The 16,291-nt window shown below is 44.5% G+C and overlaps 1 pseudogene; it reads right to left on the bottom strand.

The window, feature by feature from the left end:
- Positions 1-1,239: 1,239 nt before the first annotated feature.
- On the bottom strand, positions 1,240-15,965 carry LOC125345435 (annotated as a pseudogene).
- Between the last annotated feature and the right edge of the window lie 326 nt (positions 15,966-16,291).

The raw sequence follows: 16,291 nt of genomic DNA on the forward strand, positions 1-16,291 counted from the left end.
AGTAGAAAAAGCTGAGAAAAATACTGCTATGATGTGGATGTGGTAGTACTTGCCTCTAATCCCAGCTACCTGGGAGATAGGGAGGACAGCAGGTTGGGGCCAGCCTGGGGAATACTAGTGAGATCTCATCTCAATCAGTAAACCCAGGGTGATGTGGGGTGTCTATCATCCCAGGGAAATGGAAAGCTGTAGGTATTAAGATTAAGGTCCAAGACTTGTGAAAGCAAAAGTAAGACCCTATCTGAAAATAATACTGTGCAAAAAGGGATAGGGGCATGGCTCAAGTGATAGAATGTCTGTCTAGTAAATACAAGGCCCAATGATCAAACCCCAATAGTAGCAAGTAAAAAAGAAGAGGTGTGGTAGAGGAGCTTCTATGTGGACAGTTATATTATTGTCTGTGGTGACAGCAGATGTTCTATTATCCAGTAGAAATATATCAGCAATGTATGTGACTAAAATCTTTCTAGTGGACACACGAATAAAATGAAAATAAAACAGATGAAATTAATTTTAGTGGTATGTTTAACAACAAATATTAGTTTCAACATGGAAAATTATATTTTTGTAGTTTTCTAGCAATATTTGTATTCTTGAATATAGTATATATATATTTATATCCAACATTGTAAATTCTTAAGAAAAACCCAAACGCCTTGATTTGACTGAGGCATGGATGGAGTCAGATGAAGCAGAACGGGAAATTAGAGATACACAGCTCCCAGAACCTGCTCACGGTCATCTTTAGTTTTTCAAACCCACGAAGTCTGGTGGTCTTGGGATAACACCACCCTGAGGGCCAGGGATTTCCTGATTCTGTCCTTTCACTGGAAGGAGATAATGTTGACTCTGCAGGAAGTAGAGTGCTTCTCTAGGGGATTGCAGGGCTGGCCTAGGAGGCCAAGCTGGGCCATCTCAAGGATGACCGTCAGGCAAGAACCCCCTGCCGCCCCCCCACGCCCCCCCCCCAGTGGTGGAGATGGTAACAAATGTGGATATGCAACAACATGCCTGACTTCCTCCCACTCCTCCCTCCTCCCTCTAAAGCCTCTGCACAGGGCCCCCCCCCAATACAGCGCTAATAGCTAGCGTGTGTAAAGGGGGGATGGTGGGGCCACGACAGGCAGGGGAGGGGGATGGGAGGCATGATACTGATCAAGATGAATTAGAAACACCCATGTTGAATGGAAACCCTTTGAACAACTACTTAAAGATAATATAAAAATGACAACAAAAATTTAAAAAGGTAAAATAAGAAGCCCCTTCACAAACCTGAGTCGCTTGAGATGAGGCTCTCTGAGATAATAATCCCTCCCCCGCTTTTCTTTTCTGAGGGCACAGGCCCTTGAGTAAGTCTCACTTCCTCTCCACTGACTCTCACCTCCTGAGGGTTAGCTTTCCAGAGGAAGGAGGATGACTTGTGTACAGGAGAAAAGCAAAATCGAGCCTTGAAACAATGGCGCTGACAGCACGGGGTACAGTGGTGGCCCAGCTCCAGTACACGAGGGCACTGACAAGGTCCCCGCAGCCCTTACAGAGACAAGCACTTAGCGCACGCGTTACCTGGATTCATGACGCACTCCTCGGTTTTCAGTCCTGAAACACAAAGATACAAGTTTACATACAATACAGTCTGGTAACACGTTCTACTTAATCTGTGACTATTGTGAATCTAAGCTGTCAACTTCCAGTCTGTTAGATTCATAATTTAGTGGAATACAAATTTCAGGGAAAAAAAGGGTTTTTTAATTCAGCCACCAAATAGCTGCGCCTACCTTTTCTTTGTATCCACGGAAACTGGCTACAAGGCATACCTTTTCCAACTAAGTTGTGAGGTGACTGCAGAGTCATGAGGGGGACTTAGTCAAAGGACCCATCTAAGCTGGCTTTATTTCTGACCCACAGCTTAAGTTGCTAAATTTCTAAGTAGTGTGTTATGTGCTAAAGCATGACTAATACAGTTTAAAGGCTATTTGTCTACCATACAACCAGTTCTCACCAAACACTCACCTAGGTGTTGCTAAGGACATAGTTTATAGACATGCTTGAAATCTAAAGTCAATTACCTTTAAGTAATGGAGACAGTCAAAGATAACAAGAGTTGATGCTTCTCACAAGAAGAGATGGAGGATAGATAAATTTGAAATAGATCACAAGCCCCCTCACGACTGTCATCCTAGCTGCTCAGGAGGCTGGGATCAGAGGATCACGGTTCAAAGCCAGCCACAGCCAGCCTGAGTAGGAAAGTCTGTGAGAATCTTATCTCCAGTGAATCACCCCCCAAAAACCCACAAGTGAAGCTGCAGCTCCATTCATGGAGCACGAGAGCCTTGAGCAAAGAAGCTCAGGGAGAGCGTCCCGGCCCTGAGCTTAAGCCTGAGGCCTGGCACGCACTTGTGCACTTGCACGCTCACAGATGCACATTCACACCCCACACACAATGACAACTTTGAGAAACTCTTTTCGCAGACAGACGCGTAGTTACATCTTACTCTGGGGAACGAGATTCTGACTGAACCCAGGATTTTCGTCACCTTTAATAGCTTTGTTGTTGTGCTAGACACCGGACACACAGCCTCTGCAAGGCTTGCTTCATTCCCAGGCCTCAGAAGCCGGGCAGTGTGGGCCCCGCGTTCCCCCCAGTGACCTGTAGGTGTCAGCAGAGGACTCCATAGAAATCAATCCCATTTCCTCAGCTTCAACCACCACCCCGCAGGGCCAAGGCTGAGTCCTCAGTGCTCTTCAACAGGGTACACGTGAGCCTTCACAAAGCCTCCCTTGTGGTTATTCTGAACTTTTAGCTTCCGTGTAGCCTCGGGCCACTTCCTTTCCCCATGTACACACACACACACACACACACACACACACACACTCTCTCTCTCTCTCTCTCTCTCTCTCTACGTGGGTCTGAGCCCTGGCTGCATCTCTTTTGTTCTACTCACAGCTAGAGTCTGGGTTTCTCTGCCCACTCCAGCCCACCGGCTAGGCACCAGTGCTGTCCTTGGTGGCCAGGGCTTTTCTCTAACCAGCTCTCCGTGGAGCATCCAAGGAGATACCATTTCTGACATCTCTGCAAGTTGGTTTCTACCTAGGATCGATTAGGAAAATTTAACATTGGGGTGGAGGAGGGAAATCCGAGTTTGTGGTTTTGCCAATTTCCACCACACAGCAGTGCCTCTGGGGCAGGCACAATGCACAGGGACCCTAAGCAAAGGGGCCATAAGCAAAACGCACTCTCCACATTACCAGGAAAGCTGACAAAACTGGGCATGTGCAGATGCCTGTTTGTTATATCAACTGCACTTGTCAACTGACCTGTTCATTAGAGAAATCACCACCCAAACTCCATCCAATGACCTACTCTCCTGGTTTTTGTTTCTTATTTTGGTGTCAGTCCTGGGTCTTGGGCTCAGGGCCTGAGCACTGTCCCTGTCAAGGCTAGCACTCTACCACTTGAGCCACAGCACCACTTCCAGCTTTCTCTGTGTATGTGGTGCTGAGGAATCGAACCCAAGGCTTCATGCCTGCTAGGCAAGCACATTCCCAGCCGCTTGGCAACCTTTTTCTGTCTCTCTCACTACATTTCACATCTTGCCTGAATTCTTCTCTTGGCAATGTTAATGGCTGCCCTGACTTCCCGTGATGCCTTCTCCACTTCCTGTGGTGTCAAGTTACCCGTGAACAACCCATCTACAATATTCTTCAGAGAGAGAGAGAGAAAGAGAGAGAGCTCTCACAAAACTAATAGAGCTTGTTGTAATAATGATCAGTTATCGTTACTATCTTAATTATCTAACTTAGAAGTGAAACGTTGGGATCACAAGCACGTATGTACAGGAAACTGTATAGTGCGTATGGGATTTGGCCTCCAGCATCCCGTGGGGGTCTTGCAACATAGCCCTTCGATAAGAAGATAGGGAACTATGTAACTGGGCTTTGGCCAGATTTGAGCTACTCCTATTGAAGAGAAACCTGAAAGAAAACAGGTGCCTACAATTAGTTCCCATGAGCTAACTGGCTGGCTCTAGATGGCTTGGCTGGATCAAGTCCCCTATGTGGTTGCACTTTTCCTTTCAACATTCATTCACGCATTCCAGCCAGTCATGACAGCACACGCTATCATCTCATTACGCTGGAGGCAGAGGCAAGAGAATCACACACTTAAGGTCAGCCTGGGCTACAGAGCAAGTTCCTGGCCAGCCTAAGTGCCTCTGAGGCCTGCTACACGAGATCAAGGCCCTCCTGCCCTGAGGTCTACTACAGGTCTACTGCTCGACCCTGCAACAGTGGGCTCGACTCAGCTCTGCAACCACACTCCCAAGGCCAACTGCACACCAGTCTGTGGAGTGTTGGAGAAGAAGGCAGGCAGTGGACGCAGCCTAGTGTGTTGCAGCAGGACACCACCAGACACAGGTCAACACAAGCCCTCCCAGTAGTCCCTGAAGATTCAAATATTCTTCCTACAGCCCCTACCATCTCCGTGACAAGGAAACGAGACTATTCGAGGATGCAGGTGCCACCCTAGCTTAACAGTCCAGACACTGCAGAACTGGCCCAGGAGTGCGGCTTCTCTCCCTTCGGTGGCCTGGGCCTGCGTCGCACTCAGGAAAGCCGAAAGCCCTGAGTATTTATAGTTCATTCATAATCCGCCCAGCCCTGATACACTTTACCAACCCAGCATTTTGTTTGCTCTCAACGCTCAACGGGGGCTGGTGGTTACACAGCTGCAAATTATAGAGGAAAGAGCGTCGGATCCACAGGAGGCCACTTCCATAAGAGAAAGAGATTTCATGAACCCTTTACTCACATATATCAAGGATAAAACCTTTGTGTTGAACTAGGGAAGGGGGGGGGACACCAGCACGGAAAGACACAGGGTCAAGGGTGAACCAATGCAACAGCAGTACTTACAAGACAGTGTGCTCTAAACCAACTGCCCAACTGGGGGGAGGAAGTGGGGGAGAGGGGAGGGGGGAGAACAGTGAGGGAGGAGGGAACAAGTTGGATGAGAAATGTACTCACTGCCTTTCGTATGAAACTGTAACCCCTCTGTACATCACCTTGACAATAAACAAATTAATTTAAAAAGCCTTTGCATTTTCATAACTTTGGAAAGAAACAAAATATTCCAAACCTTCCAGGAAAAAACCAAGTCTTGGGCTGGGGGATGTAGCTCAGTCGGGGGTTGCTTTTCTAGAATGCGCAAGGCCCTAGGTCTGATCCCTAGAACCATAAAACGAAACAACAAAAACTCCCACAACAGGTGTCACTGAAAAGTTGAGTGACTAGAGTAGTGTTGTACTTTTTAATAGCTCCAGAATCTAGAAATCACTCAAGGACCTCTTTAAAGTTACAAAGAAAAAGAATCTCTAAAACCGAAACGCAAATCTACAAAAACTATCATTCAAGCTTAAAAGTAGGTTTTCGGTGTTGGACAAGGCCCAATTTCTCAGAGCCCTTCTGCAGAGCCCCACAGCCCATCCCACCACGCAAAGCAGGAATGGTAAGGAAGAGGTGCAAACCCAAGAAGCAGGGCGAAGCCCGGCCCGGAGGGTAGTGGGGAGAGACCCCAGGATGCGCTGCAGGCCCGCAGAGCTGGATGACAGGGCCAGCCACAAGGGGACAGGGGGCGGGGGAAGATTCAGTAGAGAAGGGGAGGAGGAGAAGAGGGGGAGGAGGAAAGCCAGGAACAAAAAACTATCTGATTTACTTAAATGTATTATGAGATTTCTGTCAAAGGATTTCTGAGGTAAATTAGCTACGGGATATAAAAAGGCAAAGAAAGAAAGAACTGGTAACTGACCCGGGGAAGAGAGGCACTTTGCATAGCAAACAGCTCTCTTGGGTTTAGCTGACTGGTCTTGGCTCTACTTGGAGAAGTGGAGTGGGGGAATGGTGGTTGTCAAATACATGGTGCAAACTGACCTAACAACCATCTCTTCCCCTCCTCCTCCTCCTCCTCTTCCTCCTCCCTTCCTCTTTCTCCTTCCTTCCTCCTCCTCCTCCCTTCCTCCTCCTCTTCCTCCTTCCTTCCTTCTCCTCCTCCCTTCCTCCTCCTCTTCCTTCCTTGCTCTTCCCCCCCACCCCCGCATCTCCTTCTTTTGAGGCAGGTTCTCTACGCATCTCAGGCTGGCCTTGTTGCTTCTGCTGAGTTCTGGGATGATAGGCATGTCCCACCACACCTGGTCCCTGCCATAGCCATTTCTAATTCTTGTCTGCTTCCTGTACACATGAAGGCTAACAAGCTAATTGTGCCTCTCCTTTCTAAAACTTTCTTGTGGCTACGGGTGACCAAGAAACTTTAGTCTTAAAGCTAGCTTTTTCCCCAAAGCCTTTAGTAGACTTTACTTTGGACTGAATAGGTAGCTCTGTCTATCACCTGCTTGTTCGCTCTTGGACGTGGATTGATCCTAGACAGGCAGCAGCTCACACTAAAAGCGTGCACACACAATCCAACACTGGAGGATCACAAGGACAGAAGAGCCCGAGTTACTGATGACGGAGAGGGCCACTGCGTCAGATAGTCTAGCTCTACACTGAGGAAAACTGTCAGCGGGGTTTGCTGTCGAGGAGGAACGCGGTAACGACTTCTTCACAGATACAGAGAACATAAGACATCTTCTTTAGTGGGAATTCAATGGAAAATGTCTAATTTTTTTTTGTCAGTTGTGGGGCTAGAACTCTGGGCCTGGGCGCTGTCCCTGAGCTTTTCAGCTCAAAGCTGGTGTTCTACCACTTGAGCCACAGCGCCACTTCCCTAAATGTTTTAAATACACAAATAACATGCTAGTTATGCTAGCATAACTAGTTGGGCTAGCATGCTAGTTGGGCCAGATGATTATTCACTCTCCTTGTGGGTGTGGCTTTGCTGACCCCACCCACTATTTGCCAACAGCAATCCCATTTGCCCCCGTTGTAACTATGTTCTTTCTTTCTTCCAGACCATGCCAAAAGAGCCTGCAGGACAAACTTGCCTGTTTGAAAGCTACTGCCTTGTAACAGTACCTCTCGTTCTTTTAAACTTTCATTCATCCTTTTTCTCTGATGTGATGGCTAAGCAGCCGCAGGAAAGGGGCTAGGCATGGGAGCTGCCTGCCTTGGTTCTCCTTTCAAACACCTCTGTCTTGGACCTGACCCCTCTCCCTTCCCCGAGGAGCAAGCCACAGAGACGCTTACCACCTAGAAACGAGCACTCGTAATGGCTGCAGGTCTTGTTTGTGCTCTGAAGGAGAAGGTTCTTCCCGTTCCCTTCTTGTGACACTTGAAACACCTCGTTCAGCGGCACTAACACTGCTTTGGTCAAGGAATGTCTCCACCGCCACGCCGAAGCACGTGTGGATGGTGAGCCCGACGCGCCCGTCGCCGGCGGCCTGGAGTCCGGCCGCCCGTGCCAGGGTGAAGCTGCCCAGCCTGGCGTGGCCCTGCCTGGGCTCGGCCAGGGTGGCGGGCCTCGAGGCGTACACCGCGGGCGCGTAGCTCTCTGCACAGTGTCCTCACAGCAGCTGCAGGGCTCTGGTCAGGTAAAAGTGGAAGGCCTTGAGCTGGAAGTCATAGATGTAATCTTTCCGGGATTTCCCGGCCACCTCCACGGCTTTGTTGAACAGATGAGAGAAGGGAGTTTGTTCTTGAGCTTCGGAAATGTACAGCAGCAAGGATATCCCGTGGTTGTCCTTAAAACTCCTAGGGACAGAGACCCGAGGCTTCCGGGCCTCCCACTTGCTTCTGGCATTTTCCCACGCAGCTCGGAAGAGCTGATGGCTTGCTTTCTCCTCCTCGAGCAGCTGGGGAACATATTTCATCTCCATCCTGTTAGAACATTTCAGGTATTCATCGTCAAATGCATCACCAGCCATGTCTAACATCTCAACCTTCACCTTCAAGGGAAAAGGAAAGTGATACTCTTGAAATAAGGGATTTAGTGAATATGACTTTCTTTCCTGCCATTATCCCCAGAGAATCTCTCCTTACGTGTAACCAGCTTTGGATATAACTTTGATGAAGTGTACTCCATTGCTATTGATAACCCTTCTCAGCTGTGACGTATTTATAAAGAAGAGTAAAGGCCAGAGGATGAGAGGTGTGGGAGGAGTGTGCCTATAACTCCTTTGTCTGAGCTCTGTGGTGCAGAGGAAATGGAAGCACTTCGTGGCACTCCTAGCTCACGCCCTTGAGACTGAGACTAAGGTGAAATACTGTATGTAAATACCGTACATAACAAATAAGCACATGGTCACTAACGTATCTTTTTTTTTTCTCTGAGAATGCTCTCTCCTTTGTCCATACAGCAGGGGTGGGGTTTACTCTTGGTATTTCCAAACATTCTGAAACAAGGAAAAGGAACTTTTTCATCCTGCAAAATGACAAGCTCTGCAGGCAACACCGGCTTGGAGCTTTCAGTAATTATCCTTCTCATCCCATAGGGGAGACAGAGTAAAGAAAGGCAACAAAGAAGGACTTGCAAAACAGAGAGAGGCAGGAAAGAAAGATGAGGCCTGAAAAACACAAGGCCCTTATGCCAGTCCTAAGAACCAATAAATCCCCTTCTTTCTTGAGCAAGTTTGAACTGTGTTTCTGTTACATGCAACAGAAATGCCTCATGCATCCTCTGAATGATGCGCATGCTCCTAGGCCACAAGAAGCAGAGTAGTGTCACATTAATTTGAAGCCAGATATAGGGGGGTTCAATTCTATTTCTATTACTAACCACATGCTAACAACATCTGGAAAAGTTACTCGCCATTCTGAGTTTAAAATTTTCATTTGTGAATTCGGGTAAGAGTATACATTTTTTTTGAGATAGTAGGATTTTAATCTAGAGCCTTACACTTGCTTGGAAAGTGCTCTGCCACTTGAGCCCTGCCCTAGCCCCCTTCACACTAGCTTCACCAGGGTCAGCCTCTGACTATGGCTCTCTTATCTATGACCTATGTGTCTTGCAGACATATGCCCACCGTGTCTTCCTTGTTGATTGAGATGGGGGTTTCATTAACTTTTTGCCCAGGTTGGCCTCAAATTGTGCTCCTCTCCATCTCTGCCTCCCGAATAGCTAGTATTACAGGCAAGAGTCACTACATCCAGCTGAGTAAGTAATTTTAATTGTCAATTGTTGTGAGGATTATATTACGTACTGAAGGGGCTGGGAATGTGGCCTAGTGGTGGAGCGCTTGCCTAGCCTGCATGAAGCCCTGCATTCGATTCTTCAGCACCACATAAACATAAAAAGCCGGAAGTGGCGCTTGTGGCTCAGGTGGCAGAGTGCTAGCCTTGAGCAAAAAGAAGCCAGGGACAGTGCTCAGGCCCTGAGTTCAAGCCCCAGGACTGGCAACAAATAAACAAACAAACAAACAAAAAACACCCCATACTGAATATATTCAAAGTAGTTAGCTCAAATTTGAACTACATCAATCAGTCAACAAACTCATGTGGTTACTGGTTATTATTTCATAACAGGGATTATATGTTATCTGTTTTTCTGAATAAAACTCCTAACTTATGTTGAATGCTTGAAATCCAAGAACCTAGCAAAGAACCTGGAAAATATCAGCATAAACTAAGTAAGAGCCCTATAATCTGACTTGATAGATCAAAAACTATGATGAGCGAATCTGCCCAAGAACACTACCTATGTATGGGTTTCTACAAAGAAAAATGCTTGTTTTCTACTCTCCCATACCTGTATGGGCAGGTATGTGAGCATAGGAGACTCAACTGGAGACTTCATGGAGGAATCTAGTGAGGTGCTGAGAAGGCTACAAGTTCCATATAAATGAGTTATTGGGGGAGGTACATGCAAGGGGGAGGGGAAAAATTCTTTTAAAGTAAACCAAAAACGGTATCTTCTTGAGGGAAGTACCTAATCCAGCCGTCTCCCCATCGCTTCCCATTTTCATCTCAACCTTCCCCTTACTTCCCCCGCCCCTGCCCCCATTCCTCTTCCCAGGGAGCTCTCACTCTGGCTCTTGGGAAAAGGCTTTTCTTCTTAGGCTCCTCTGCAAGGCCCACGCATTACAGCTGCCCACTACGCTGGCATGTCTCAAGGCCACTTGTTTTTCTAACCTTCAACTCTATCCCAGGGCAATTATGCGTATGTTTTCCTATCACCTAAGTACTCTGACTTGTCTTGTAATTGCCAGGTCTATGTACTAAGTGCCTACTTAATGCCTCCATGTGAATGCCCAACAAAAGATGCTGCTAACCTAGCTAACTGGAAGTAAGAGTCTCACAGACTTTCCTGCCCGGTCTGGCTCTGAACTGTGATCCTCAGATCTCAACCTCCTCGCTACTTAGGCGAGGATCACAGGCGTGAGCCACCAGTGCTTGGCAGCCACTGCCATTTTTAAAAGATGAGGAAACTGGAGAATGGTGGAAGAAGTGACTTTGATCAAGACGCACTGTACACATAAATGGGCATTTTAAACTGAAACTCCTTCGTACAACCATTTGGAATAATAAATATGAAGAAACTAGGACACAGAGAGATTGAGTCTCGTATGGAGTTGGGACTTGGCTCTGGCAGTCTTGGTGCCAAACTCTTGTCCTCTGAACCGAAAGGCTCTGTTGCTTTTAGGACATCTTCACCTTTCTAATGATTTAGACCACTGCCATTTATATGGCACTTTTAACAGAGTGTAATTTTTTTTTTCAGGAGAGTACTTTATATGCATATATAAAAATAATGAAACCCATTAAAAATGTTAAAAAAAATAGAGGAGATGAATTTGGTTAAAACAAGTGTACAAATATCACAATGAAACCCCTTATACAAGTAATATATGCTCATATACATTAATAAATCCTTATGGAAAGTTAGACAGTTATAAACTTCACTTTATAGATTAGAAAACTGGGACAGAATTAGAAGTTGCTTTGATAAATAGCCACAGAACATTCTGCTAGGGAAGTCGCTAAGACCCCTGTTATTCCTGGGTTTATAGGTCAAATTATCCTCATGGGAATTTGAGCTTCAGGAGATCAAATCACTGCTGTCTCAGAGTCAAGAAATTCACCTTCCGCTGCAGCACAGAATGTACCAGATTCAGCCTGGCACCGAGGCCTGGTTTATCTTTAAGATTTGAACCTAAGACATCAGGCCCTGAAACCCCTTCCCATATTACTCACGTCATATTAAGAGCTAATCTGGTATGTTCCTATCTTCCTTCTGCATTAAGCTAGTATCCACATGTTTAATTTTAGACATAAAACTTTTCTGGCCAGATACCACTGCTGATTGTGTTCTGAACAGTGTGTTCTTTGAGCAGTGATAAAACTCACAAATGCTACCACTATTCAGAAACAATTGAATGGATGCTAAAAAGCAGGTACAAAAGTTTAGCAGAACAAGCTGATTATTACTTTCTTCCTTTGATTTATTCAATGAGAACTGATGACATCCAACTGCCAAAAATTTATTATAAACATGTGGAAATTACTTAAGTATTTCAAAACAGTAATAAAACACATGCATTAAAATTGTTTTGCAAAAAGCATACTGCAAATGCACATTAGAGCCATAAGGAACCACTTCGTGACCACTTAGATGCTTAACAGAAGCCAGGCCTAAGCCACAGGGCGGCATGTGCCTGTGTTCTGTTACTTGGAAGGTGAGAGACAGGAGGAATGTGGTTTGAGGCCAGCCCAGGGAAAAAGGTCAGCAAGATCCCTTCTCACTAAGAGTCCAGACGCAGAATCCCAGCTAACTGGGAGACAAAGGTAAGGAGGAGAATCATGGTCTGAGACTAGCCTGTGCAAAGCATAAAAACAACAACAAAAAACCCCACAAGACTTGATCTAAAAAAATACTGAAAATCAAAACGACTAGGGTATGGCTCAAGTGGTAGAGCACTTGCCTAACAAGCATGAGGTTCTGAGTTCAAGTACCAGTACTGCAAAAGAACACACAACCAAAACCCAGGAAAACAATGCATAACACAGGCTACAGAAAAACCCTAATACACTGCTTGTGCAGCACCACAGCAAACACTTTGGCAGTAGCTCAAAAAAGTTAATCATAAAGCTACCAGCTTACCTAGCAATTTCACCTTAGGTATATAACAAAGAGAATTGAAACTTACACTCACAATAATGAGTGATTCTGTTATCATGGCTTGGAAAACATGACCTCAGCTAATCTATTTTCACTTAAACATATATTTTCTACATAAGTAAATTACTGTATAATACTACCAAATAGTGCTTACATTCCTCCCCCATAAGTCTGTAATTCTAAAAAACCTAAATAATAAGAGAAAATTTACACTTGAAGGAGAAAGGGAAAAAGACAGAGGATAAATAATTTTGAGATCTGCTGCAACTATTAATGAAACCAGCATAAAGAACCTGAAATCAGGGGCTGGGGAGTGCCTGCCTCATATACATGAGGCCCTGGGTTCGATTCCCCAGCACCACATATACAGAAAAGGGCCAGAAGTGGCGCTGTGGCTCAAGTGGCAGAGTGCTAGCCTTGAGCAAGAAGAAGCCAGGGACAGTGCTCAGGCCCAGAGTCCAAGCCCCAGGACTGGCCAAAAAAAAAAAGAACCTGAAAGCAACGGGGCACTGAAGTAGGGAAAAGAAACAAGCTCCGCAGGGGGAGGTGGAATACTAGCTAACAAGAGGGAGCTGACCAATGAGGGTGAAAGGATGGATACTGAATAAGTAGATTGACCAATAAAACGTCCTGAAACGGTATTAGAAAGCCTGGTGGAAGGGAGTGTGATAGCGGTAGGATTGATTGGAATACACTGTATATGTGTATGGAAATGTCACAATGAAATCTTTTCTTGTACAGCTAATGTATGCTACTAAATAATAAGCTATGAAAAAATAAAACCTATGCTCACCACAAAACCTGTACACAAATGTCATAGCAACACTTTTTCCAGCAGCTACAAAGTGGAAACAACCCAATGTCCCCCAATTGATGAACGGATAAACAAAATGTGGTACAATCAGACATTGCCATTATTGTGCAGCAGTAAAAAGAACGAGATATTAGTATGTGCTATAACACAGCCCTTGAAACATAATGCTAAGTTAAGAAACTAAATATACAAGACAATCCATTGCAAGAGTCCATTCAAATGAAATGCTCAGAGTGGGTAAATCCATGAGACACCAAGTAGCTTGCTGGTTGCTGGGGTGTGAAGGAGAAAGAAACGGGAGCAGACCACCAACAGGTGAAGGGATTCTCTGAAGGATGATGAAGGTGTTAAGCAAACAGATAGTAGTGATGCTTTCACAACAAAGTGAATGCTTAAAAACAATAGAATCTAAGTTTAAAATGATGAAATGTATGGCATGTGAATTACAGTGCAACTTAAATGAAATAGAATGTGCAAGCAACAGAATAAACAATGAGTCTCTAGACAAAGGATCAAAATGTCAAGTTCAAAAATGGGTAAAATGTGAAGAATTTAAAGTATTTTAAGGAAGGCTCTTGATCAGAGCAAAAAAATCAAATAAGATACCTGTTTCATATTATATGTAAAAATACATTACAAAATATTAAACATTTAAAAAGAAAATCATAGTTCCTTTTCCCCTCCCCCCCTTTTTTAATGCAGTACAGGGTTTGAGTTCAGGAACTTGTGCTTGCTAGACAAATGGGTATTCTATCACTTGGATCATGCATCTAGCTCCCAAAATAATAAAGTGTGTACCAGGAAAAAACAAACAAAACTATGAGGAGCTGGAGCTGGGTATGGTGGCACAGCCCTGTGATCCCAGCTACTCAAGAGGTGGAGATTGGGAGGACTGGGGTTCAAAGTCACCCTGGAGCAAAATCAAAGGGTGGAGGGAGAGCCTATCTCCCAGTTCAATGAACAAGCAGGCATTGTGGTGTTCTACCTAGGGTCTGAGCTTTCAGGGAGGAAGAGGTAGGAAGACTTGACTTGAAAAGTAACCAAAGCCCCCAAAAAAGCTGGGGACATAGTTCAAGTGTCTATCAAACACAAGGCCTTGAATTCAAACACCAGTATTGACTGAGAACGAGAAAAAAAAAACTATACACACAATCTATGGCGAAAGAGTCATCAGCTTAACAAAAAAAGTGTAAATAAGTATTGCAATATTACCTTATTTGTAAAAGACATATATATATATATATATATATATATATATATATATATAGGCATGTAGAGACATGTAACACAGTAATAACTTTAAAAGCAATGTAAGGGGCCGGGAATATGGTCTAATGGCAAGAGTGTTTGCCTCGTATACATGAAGCCTTGGGTTTGATTACTCAGCACCACATATATAGAAAATGGCCAGAATGGCGCTGTGGCTCAAGTGGCTGAGTGCTAGCCTTGAGCAAAAAGAAGCCAGGGACAGTGCTCAGGCCCTGAGTCCAAGGCCCAGGACTGGCAAAAAAACAAAGAAAAATAAATAAATAAATAAATAAAAGCAACGTAAGAAATATACTGTGTATGGTACAAACCTTTTTTTGGTGTCAATTATATACACACAGAGAGAAAAGTTAAAAAGGCAATATATCACAACATCTCAAAGTCTTTCAGAGATATTGTGAATGACTTTTGTTGTCTTCTTTGCTTAATTGTAACTTTTTATCTTTTTAGAGCATACACAGGAGCATGCATACACACACACACACACACACACACACACACACACTTGTAAAATGGGGAGGGGGGAAGCAACTTGCAACACTTCCATTTACCTATCCATCCGACCTTCTCTTATCTCCATACAGATGCCCCAGCGATGTTATATCAAGTGTTCATTCCAGAGGCCATGCTTCCTATTCTCAACATTACCTGGAAGATGTCCATTAGAATCAAGGCTGCCAGCAGCTTAGTGACCATTTCGAAACGGCACATCTTCATTTTTCTCTTCTAAATGAAGAGGGAACAAAACTCCACTTCAGTAGACTTACTAACGAGGTTTAGTGGAACAAGGACACTGTAGATATTTTAATTATAGGCAGACATTTTGAGGGTCAGGAAATGACCCACTGTAAGCACCTAATGACCACAAATGCCAGTAAACCATTAGGTCTGTCTAGCACCTTCACCCAGGGATAAGGAAATAAAAATCCAGACAACTTCAGTGATCTGCTCAGAATGAAATGTGTCTATTTCTGTACTCCTCCAGACATGTTTCTTCTACTAGAGTTTCTAGGAGATATACTGTTTTCCTAGCTATGAATGTCCCATTCATCCACACAGTCGAACTGTAACCACAGTCTCAACTTGGACCTGCGCTCCCAGTTTCTAAGGGTTCTCTAAGTGTGCTACACACTACCTTCCATTCTTCTACCTTCTTTGTAAGCTCTATCATGCCCATTTGACTGGGAGGCAGGAGATGAAAAGGCAGGTTATACAAGGTGACTGACTCCCTTCCTCAAACATTCACAATCCACTTCTGAAGGCAGCAAATGAGAATAAGAAGAAAATGAGTAGGCAGCAATTCTAACAAAATTATATAACTCTACTGGCACAATGCCCAGTATTCAGCCAGTGTTTATGATACTGTAAGGAGTAAACAGAAGGGTAAGAGGAGCTCAAAGGCTAACACTTTCCCAGTCATTAACCAATTCAATTAAAGGACACAACAGGCTGGTTCATACCTCCAATCAAGTTAACATTATGCTAATTAAATAGGAATGAATAGCATAGGAGAATTTGGGAAGTCTTTTTATTTAGCTCTTTAGTCCCAGGTTCTCATCTTTCTTTAGAAGCAGTTTTTTTTTTTTAACTAAAGATTAAAATATAGTACCAAAATGTCACTTTTGCATTAAAACTTCCGTTTCTAAACAATACTTGGAATATAGTATTTGGTAGCTAACTATCAGGTATGCGTCAAGCAGGCCGTGAATCAGGGTTTTCTCAATAATGCTTCATTCTGTATTGAGTGCAAAAAAGTTAAAATGTTTTACCTGGCTTTTATGCCTTTGAAGGAAGTTCAAATGACGCCAGGTCTCACACGGATCCCGTCTTAGCTGCAGTGAGTGTCTTTGGGATGGGATGTTGTTGACGTGAGTGCTGACAAGTGAATGCTTGTCTTTTTATAAACACCCCAGCAGCAGCTTGGCAGAGGCACATTACCCCATTTGTGTTCTGCTATTTATATCTGGCCCCCACACTATGCTTTGGAATGACTGCTGTTAACATTTTAAATCTCTAAGAGGCTGGTAAAGCCACCAGCAAGTCCTTGTAGATACGCAGCAAGTCCAGCCACAGTGCTGAGCTTCCTCGGAAAAAAATCATTTCCCACTGTCGGCCCTTGACATGGGATGTCAGAGTGAAGCACAGCTGCACATTGGCTCCAGGGCTCG

This window comes from Perognathus longimembris, unplaced genomic scaffold (assembly GCF_023159225.1).
Source record: "Perognathus longimembris pacificus isolate PPM17 unplaced genomic scaffold, ASM2315922v1 HiC_scaffold_5663, whole genome shotgun sequence".
NCBI classification, from domain to species: Eukaryota; Metazoa; Chordata; class Mammalia; order Rodentia; family Heteromyidae; genus Perognathus; species Perognathus longimembris.